Source organism: Gadus chalcogrammus, chromosome 1, assembly GCF_026213295.1.
Source record: "Gadus chalcogrammus isolate NIFS_2021 chromosome 1, NIFS_Gcha_1.0, whole genome shotgun sequence".
In the NCBI taxonomy this organism is placed as follows: domain Eukaryota; kingdom Metazoa; phylum Chordata; class Actinopteri; order Gadiformes; family Gadidae; genus Gadus; species Gadus chalcogrammus.
In genome coordinates this window covers 7,898,342-7,906,683 of record NC_079412.1, presented here as the reverse complement: position 1 = coordinate 7,906,683, position 8,342 = coordinate 7,898,342, and the positions used below count along the sequence as shown (strand labels likewise).

General features: G+C 41.2%; 1 long non-coding RNA gene across 1 annotated transcript; it reads left to right on the top strand.

Annotated features, from left to right (window-relative positions):
• The first annotated feature begins 424 nt into the window (after window positions 1–424).
• On the top strand, window positions 425–1,789 carry LOC130391014 (uncharacterized). Its single transcript, XR_008896841.1, has 4 exons — window positions 425–781; window positions 886–1,003; window positions 1,165–1,291; window positions 1,402–1,789. It is a non-coding gene; the product is annotated as an uncharacterized LOC130391014 (long non-coding RNA).
• Window positions 1,790–8,342: the final 6,553 nt, after the last annotated feature.

The window sequence follows — 8,342 nt, the reverse complement described above, 5'->3', positions numbered from 1 at the left end:
CACTTTGCAGACCATGTTCTCCATCCCTTTGACCCTCTACCATATCTCTGTTCTTAGGCTTGATCAGATAATTATGTAGCACACATGCTGCCATGACTACCATGTCTATATGACACGGCAGCATGGATATTCTTGACAAAAAAAACCTCCATCTGGCCGCAAGAATGCCAAAGGCACACTCCACTGTCATGCGAGCTCTTGACAGCCTGTAGTTAAAGTGACTATTATGCCTTGACAGGTTGCTGCCAGGGTAGGGTCGCATCAGGTACCGCTTCAAGGGAAACGCAGCATCACCTACCATCATGTATGGCACGTCACCTTGCTGACCATAACCTGGCAGGGGGGTGTCTTCTGGCACATTCAAAGTCTTTTCACTCATTCCCCTCCCAGTGCTGAATGAGCGAACACCCCACCATCACTTGCACGGCCAAAATCGCCAACTTGTATGATTATACATTTTTGAGTCCGCATCCACCAGGGCCAACAAGATTATTGAAAATGTTTTTTTATAATTAAAAAACTGGCTGCATGATTTTTTGGGTGCTTGAATTTGAATGTGCTTCCCGTCGATGGCCCCAATGCAATTTGGAAACTGCCATCTTCTCCAAAAGCGCTCTGCGATAGCTGTCCATGATTCCTCCGTTGGTTTCGGCATTTGGGTCTCCATCATGTGATCGACAACTGCCCTACAGGTCATGTGAACGGAGTCTGCCACTGTTTTTCTGCCCAGCCTGTAGGCAAGAGCCAGACTCCTGAAAGACTCTCCGGTGGCAAGGAATCTGTAGGAAAATATATAATTGTTAACTGGTGTACAACATACATGAGTTATTGTTACTTTAAAGAAAAAAATCTGTTATTCAATTATCTGGCAATTTATGTCAACAGTTGTGAAGTGCCAAGGTCGCTGGAGGACCTAAGGGACCAATTTTCCAAAAACAAAACAAAAGGAGTGGAAATACACCCAAGCCCTGTCTTTTCTTATTCCCCACCTTCAACCCAGGAGGTACAGTGCAAACACTGAAAGGCAGTGATGGCTCACTGATTCCCAGCGCACTATTTTACATATAGCACAAGTTCTAAAATAACTGAAATTATTTCTCATTTTAAGAATCAGCATACATTTACCTAGACTATAAATCATTGTGCATGTCATTTATGCTTTAGCTCTAGAAGCAACCTAGACCAAGTTGAAGATTGGGAGGCATTGGACCTGAGCCATGGAGAGGATGTGCGGGAGGAGAATGACCATCAACCAGATCAGCATTCTCAACCTGGTTCTTCAACCAACAGGGTAGGGCTGTGCAATGTTTTCCTAACCTAATAAATATTTGTGTTAAATAATTGTAATTTCAATGTTGATTCAAATAATTGTGATTATCATTCTTTTCCATAATCAAACAGCCCTACAGCAGACCTGCTGCACGAAAGAGGGCCTCAGCACCTTTGGAGTCTTTGGAGGATAGGCTGCTGGCTATGGTCCAGGAGCCTCCACAGCACATGCACCATCGTGTGCCACAGGAGGAGGATGAGATGTTACATTTTGCCCTCAGTCTGGTGCCCTTGCTGAACAAATTAAGTGGCTGGGGTAAGCTGAGGGCAAAGATTGCTCTTTTAGAAGGGCTCCAGGGTGTCCATGATCTGGACCAAGGGCACCAGCAGGCACAGATGCAGGGCCCTGGTCTAATTAGGCCATGGGATCAGACATCCCAGCCATCCCACCAGAGCCACCAGCCATCCCACCAGAGCCGCCAGCCATCCCACCAGAGCCGCCAACCCCAACTATTATATGCACCACCCTCACATGCACAGGCACAGAGGTTACAGACCAAGTGAGGAGACTTGGGAGGGGAATGTGGTGAGAGTACTGTGCCCTCACCCATTCCTCCCTACACAGACTTATAGTGTATTAATAGTGCAATAAATTGTCTATTTAAATCAATATTTCCTTCGTGTTTCTCTGTAACTTGTCAACACCTAAGCCCATGCAGTTTGTCTGAAATTGATGGAGTAAGTAAGGCGGTGCAATGCCCCCCTGGGCCTTGAGCCTCCAAATAGAGGCCCATTGGGACCACCCTGCTCTCTCCCCAAAACCATAATAATCATTGCAAAAGCTTGTGTGTTGGCCTACCTCAGTGTAACCACAAGTCTTTGCTTGGGTTCGACTGCCAGTCTGTAATTGGTGTCCTGTCGCTGGAGATCTGCACCAATCACTGACAGGATGTGGTCATCTGCGTTGGTGTCATACGAAAATACGATCGATGGGTTGCAGCGTTAAAACGCAACTCCTCCGCCAGGTTGTAAAATACCCCTTGCTGTCGCCTGCGCTGGTTGATTGCAGTCACCCAGGTCCGTTTCCTCTTTTTAATACTTTGGAGGATAACAAGTAAGGCAAGTGCTTCCTCCTTTTCACTGTAGGCACTGTTAAACAACTCTCTTGTGGTTAGATTGCACATCTGTCATCTATGCTAGACTATCTGCAACTAGCCTGTCTGTCATTAACAAATTAATCAGTTAGTTAGTATCACACAAACATACGTTTAAAACAACTCTGTAGAGGTTAGATTATTCACAGCTTTTCATCTATGCTAATATGTCTGCAACTAGACTGTCTGCAATACCGAAGTTTTACATAACTTGCTATATATCAAACCTACTTAGTCAGACTAATATTATATGATCTTTGACGTGGAAGTGGTTACCCTAGCTATTTCATTTGCAACTAGTTCGTTTGTATCAAATTAGTTAGTTGGTCACTTACAACGTAACTTGTTCTATGGTTTATGGTTTATGTCCGTTGATGGTTGCTTGGTAACTATGTCTAGCTCAAATTTTAACCTTATACGAATGTAGTTTGATTTACGGGTTGCTGTAGACTTAATACTTACCCATGTTACTCTGTTCCAGATGACTGGTGCCGATGAACTGTGGTTTATAAAATATATAAACACAGATCAAAAAAGATAAAGGAGCCATTTTTAACGCGTCCAGTGTAGCCGGTTAATTTAAAATTTCCGCTTGGTGAACGTTCTATTTGCGCACGGCAGAATTTCCGCGTCTGGTTTAGCCGTAGCGTCAGTTTGTTTTGGGAGATCTGTAAGGAGACCATTGCAGTAATCAAGCTTACTAGTGATTAAGGCATGTACAAGTTTTTCTAAGTCTTCGGTGGACATGAGCCCTCTAAGTCTTGCTACATTTTTAAGGTGATAATATGCCCGATTTTGTAACTGATTTGATAGACTGTCGAAATGTAAATCTGAATCCATGATAACCCCTAGATTGCTGGCTTTGATTGAGGTTTTCAGGGACAGAGAGTGAAGGTGTGGGTTACTTTAAGCCTTTCCATTTTAGAGCCAAATACAATTATCTCTGTTTTGTCCTCATTTAGTTGAAGGAAATTTCGGCACATCCATTTCTTTCACTTGCTCAATGCACTGGCACAGCAGATCTATGGGCCGATAGTCATTTGGTGATAGCGATTCATAGATTTGCGTGTCATCAGCATAGCAATGATGGTCAATATTGTTATTTTGCATGATTTGCCCTAGTGGGAGCATGTAGATGTTGAATAAAGAGGGTCCTAAGATCGAACCTTGTGGGACTCCACATGTCACGTTGGTTGATTCTGATACAAAGTCGCCAATGGAAAAAAAAAAAGTACTTCCTATTTTGTAGGTAGGACCTGAACCAATTTAAGACTGTGCCGGAAAGCCCCACCCAGTTTTCTAACCTGTCCAGAAGTAATGTATGGTCTACAGTGTCGAATGCAGCACTGAGGTCAAGTCGCATTAGTATTGAGGTTTTGCCAGAGTCTGTGTTAAGACGGATGTTGTTTACAACTTTAATATTGGCGGTCAGTGCTGTGCAGTGGTCGAAATCCTGATTGGAAGGTATCATAGCAAGCAGTTGATGCCAGGAATTGATTAAGTTGCTGGAGGACAACTTTCTCAATGATTGTACTCATGAAGGGTAGATTTGATATTGGTCTGTAGTTGTTAATAATAGAGGCATCTAGGCTCCGCTTTTTTAAAAGGGGTTTAATAACTGCAGTTTTCAAAGCTTTTGGGAAATTGCCTGACTGGCGAGAGTTGTTAACTATCTGCAATATGTCTACTGCTAGGCAGTCGGAAAACATTCTCAAAGAGGTTGGTAGGTAAAGTATCAAGGCAACAGGTGGATGGCTTTAGTTGTGTCACAGTTTCCACAAGATTTTGAGTCTATAACATTAAAGCATGCCATCCTTGTCTGATGCCTTCAATTTTATCTGTATAAAAAGCTGCAAACTCATTGCATTTCTGCGTAGAATGGTGATCAGGTGGAATTTGTGTTGGGGGGGTTGGTCAGTCTGTCAACAGTTGCAAATAGGATTTTTTCAAGCAGCAGAGAGGGGGGTGGCCGTTCCTCGCCAAGCCAGCATCAGCAATGGGGGAAGGCACAGTGTTGATGGCGTCGGGCGGGCTGTTGTCTCTCTTCAAGGTCTGTGGGCTGTCTGCTATCTGTGTGTCAGATATTTTGAGCCATTTTGTAAATTTAGGGGTGAGCTGAGCCAGCTAAATATCACCACCTAAATACAGTAGGGTAGTGTTGCCTCTTGCTGCACCAGTAGTAGTAGCTGCTAGCCTATAGGTCAAACTACTGGTTGTTCTTCCCGAGGACAAATTTGCGCGATAAACACCACAAAATGAAGTTGTTGTATGTCTCCACCTGTCGTCTTCTCCCATGCGAATTATCCTGTAGAAAAGAAATAACTCTGGGTGAAAAGAAGACGGAGCGCACAATCATTAAGTTATTTTTCTCTAGTCAAAGCGTATATCTACTTGGCTCAGTTAAAATGCAGGGGCACATTAATTGAAGTTTGATTTTATTTTGTAGAACAATGTAGAGCAATGTTAAAGGACAAATTAATAAACAACATCGTTGCATGTAGTAAAAGAACAACCTCAAATTATCATTTATATTTATAGCGTCTTCCAAAACGTATTTCTTTACTTGTATTCAAAAAAATCTTTTTTTAATTTTTTTAATCTTTTTTATTAGTATATTCTCCACAGGAATAATTGGAAGACCGCTCCATCTAGCTCCCCTCCACAGCCAGACACAGCAACGATCCTCCAGCTCCATTCAGGCCGTGAAGGTGGACAGCTTTCTCTGAGCTGCTTTGGCCGTTTGCTGTTTGCTCAGCCTCCTGGGTTGTCCTCACTTGTGGCGTAGCTGTGGTCCTGATGTCTGGCACCCAACAGTAGCACCTCACAGTGTGGACAGGCCTGAACAATTTCCTCCTTTTGAAGGACCCGGACAAGCCAGCCAGCAACGTAGAACAGGCCCTCCTCCTGGATGCAATCGCCAACAGTCTACAAGTAAGAGAATATACAGTGTTACATTGAATATGAGCATGATCATATGTGAATGTCTTTCATGTGATTTATGACTGTAGCGGTGTGTCAATGCAGTAATTTGTCTTGTTGAGATGACCTGATCTTCCACAATGTCCGATACCACTAGTTCCTCAATCTCTGTTGTCAGGGTGGTCAGGGAGGGCAATCGAGGTCATTGGAGCTGTTGAGGTGGAGGGGATTGGGTCCTCTGAGATACTGGCTAGGAGGGTTGTCCCGTCATCCAGCTCGCAGTTTGATGCAGTCGATGCAGAAAGAGCAGGTATAATGTTTGATACACTCAAACCCCTGAGTGCAGTGGTGAATTCCCTCGCACTGGGATTGTATTTGTGCCCCCCTTTGCCCCGAATCAAGGAGAATAGGTTCTTTAAAAAACAATCTTCCGAATGATGGACCAGAGAAAGGTTAGACATAGCGACCTTTTAAAGGTGTGCATCAAAAGTTTACAGATGCGGGCTATAGTCGCTCAATTGAGCAGATGAAAAACCGTTGGAAGGTATTGAAGGCATCTTACAACAAGGCCAAACAAGCAGTTGACAAGAGTGGTGCGGCTCCAACCAATTTTCCATTCTATGAAAAGATGAACAGTTTCATCGGAGGACGGCCAATATTCAATGTGGAGGAAAATGGAATTGATGTTGGTTTTAGAACGGACGAGGACGTGAATGTAACATCCTCTGGTAAGTTGTCACCGTTGTTATAAGGTTTAGGATAAATTCATGGCTACACATGACTTATTGCTTGCTTTTTAGCGATGGTTTGAGGTTGGCTGATAATACATGAGAGTAGCCTACTTAATGTTATTTCAAGTATCACATACATCCCATGTTAGTTCTTAACACGTAGGCCTATGTATTCTGTGGTAGATCATGATGATAGTGACGGCAATGACACTGTTGGCAACGCTCCGGAGTCAATAGCAGAGGAGACCTCCAACGTTGCCCTTCCTGCGTCAAAATAAGAGTAAGCCACTGCTTCGGTAAAAAAGAATGAGCCTGTTAAATGTGGGGTTAGATAAAGTTAAAGGTGTGAGCTAGGCTATGAGCTAAGTCCTGTTGCACCCTAAAAAATACTAGTTTACTACAGCATTTACTACAGTATACTATAGATTACTATAGAATACTATAATATACTACAATATAGCGTGGGATTTACTATAGTAATATTCCAGACAGTGTAGTGTACTATGGTAAATACTATAGTAAAATACTACACAGTGTAGTATACTATAGATTACTATAATATACTACAATATAGTGTGGGATCTACTATAGTAATTTTCCAGACATTATAGTGTACTATGGTAAATACTATAGTAAGTCACTACACAGTGTAGCATAGTGTACTATAGTTAACTATAATATACTTTTTTTAATACATATTTTCATCATTCTGTAATTTGTCCTAAAATGAATAAGTGAAACATAAGCAAAATATTTGTATTATGTGCAGATTTTATTGTAGGCTATGTCACTTTGAATAAAAGTGACATAAACATAAACCACACATAAATATAAAACATAATGCACAACATGCATAGGCTACAACAGCCAGAATATAATAACAATGAAAGAGTACAATTGAAGCCTTAACTTTAAACATTTTCTAATACAGGCATCTTAATAAGAATAATTTACTCATCGTGTACGTAGCAAAAGCATTTGCATAAAATATCATTAGGTTTGCAAAGAAGTATTTCATGGGTCTTTCTGAAATTCACAATTTGCTTAGCAGTATTCACCTTAGCAAAATCATCATAGATTCTTAATTGTCTGGAATCCTTTTTTAATCTAAAATGTTGTAGGTACACCTCTTCACACTTGCATGCTGATAAGCAACCACAATTGAGCTTACAAAGAAGTATGGATTTAATGCTACCATGCTCTCCGTTTTTTAGAGCCACACAAGAATTATTGCGTTTAAAATTTGCTGCATACATTTCAGTTGTGTATAAAAGTGTGGTGGATGAAACATCTCTTGAATTCTTCTGACAGTGGCCTATATATAATTTCCAAAGAGAATGGACTCCCCCAGTGTAATTACTCTTGTTGTTAGGGTTAGGGTTAGGGTTAGCAGAATTTGGGTTAGGTTTTTATAACAACGTTCGGCTCTTGATGGTCATGGACCCTGGGTGCACTGGCACACCATCTCCCAATCCTTTCATAATTTTCTTCGGTTATTTCTTTTTTTGTTATTTTTCTTTTTTTGATTTATATTTTTTTCATTTTTTTGTGTGTTATTTTCTTTTTCTGTGAAGAATAAAAATAAAGATAAAAACAGAGGAAGGGAAGGAAGAGCAGGGGGACCAGCAGCTGGGGTCTGAGGAGGCGCGGAACAGTCTATTTTGTACCCCCAGGGGGATCAGAGGGAGCAGGGTGCCGTCATCGCCAGAGTGCCCAGGGGGCCGGGGCCCCGAGAGACCTCCCATAATGGGGTAGTCGGCGCAGCAAACGGGTCGATAAAAACACTTCTAGTTAAAATGGTGCATGCTAATAATAAAAGTGGGGGATCAAAGGATCCTGCCCATCAACCTTTCGTATAAGTATATATGCAAGAATAAAAATAAAGGAAAGATAAATATATAGATATATAAATAAATACGCACTCATACGTACTAGTTCATTCACACTAATATTGTCATCAAATGTGGAAACATGCGCATAAATAAAAATAATATGTATATATAAAATATAAAGAAAAAGGAGCAAGCTGCAGTATCGAAAGAATTCATTGGTGAACTGCAGGAGCCCTTTTAATAAATAAAACAATCCGCATGCACATAAAACCATGGTAGGAACATATAAGACATAAATCAAACTTAATAATAAAATAAATAAGATGAATAAATAGGATAAAAATAGATAAGTGAATAAATAACAGTAAAAGAGACATAATAAAACCATTCAAACATTCAGAACATCCTGTTGTGTGAAGGAGAAGACATAAAATATT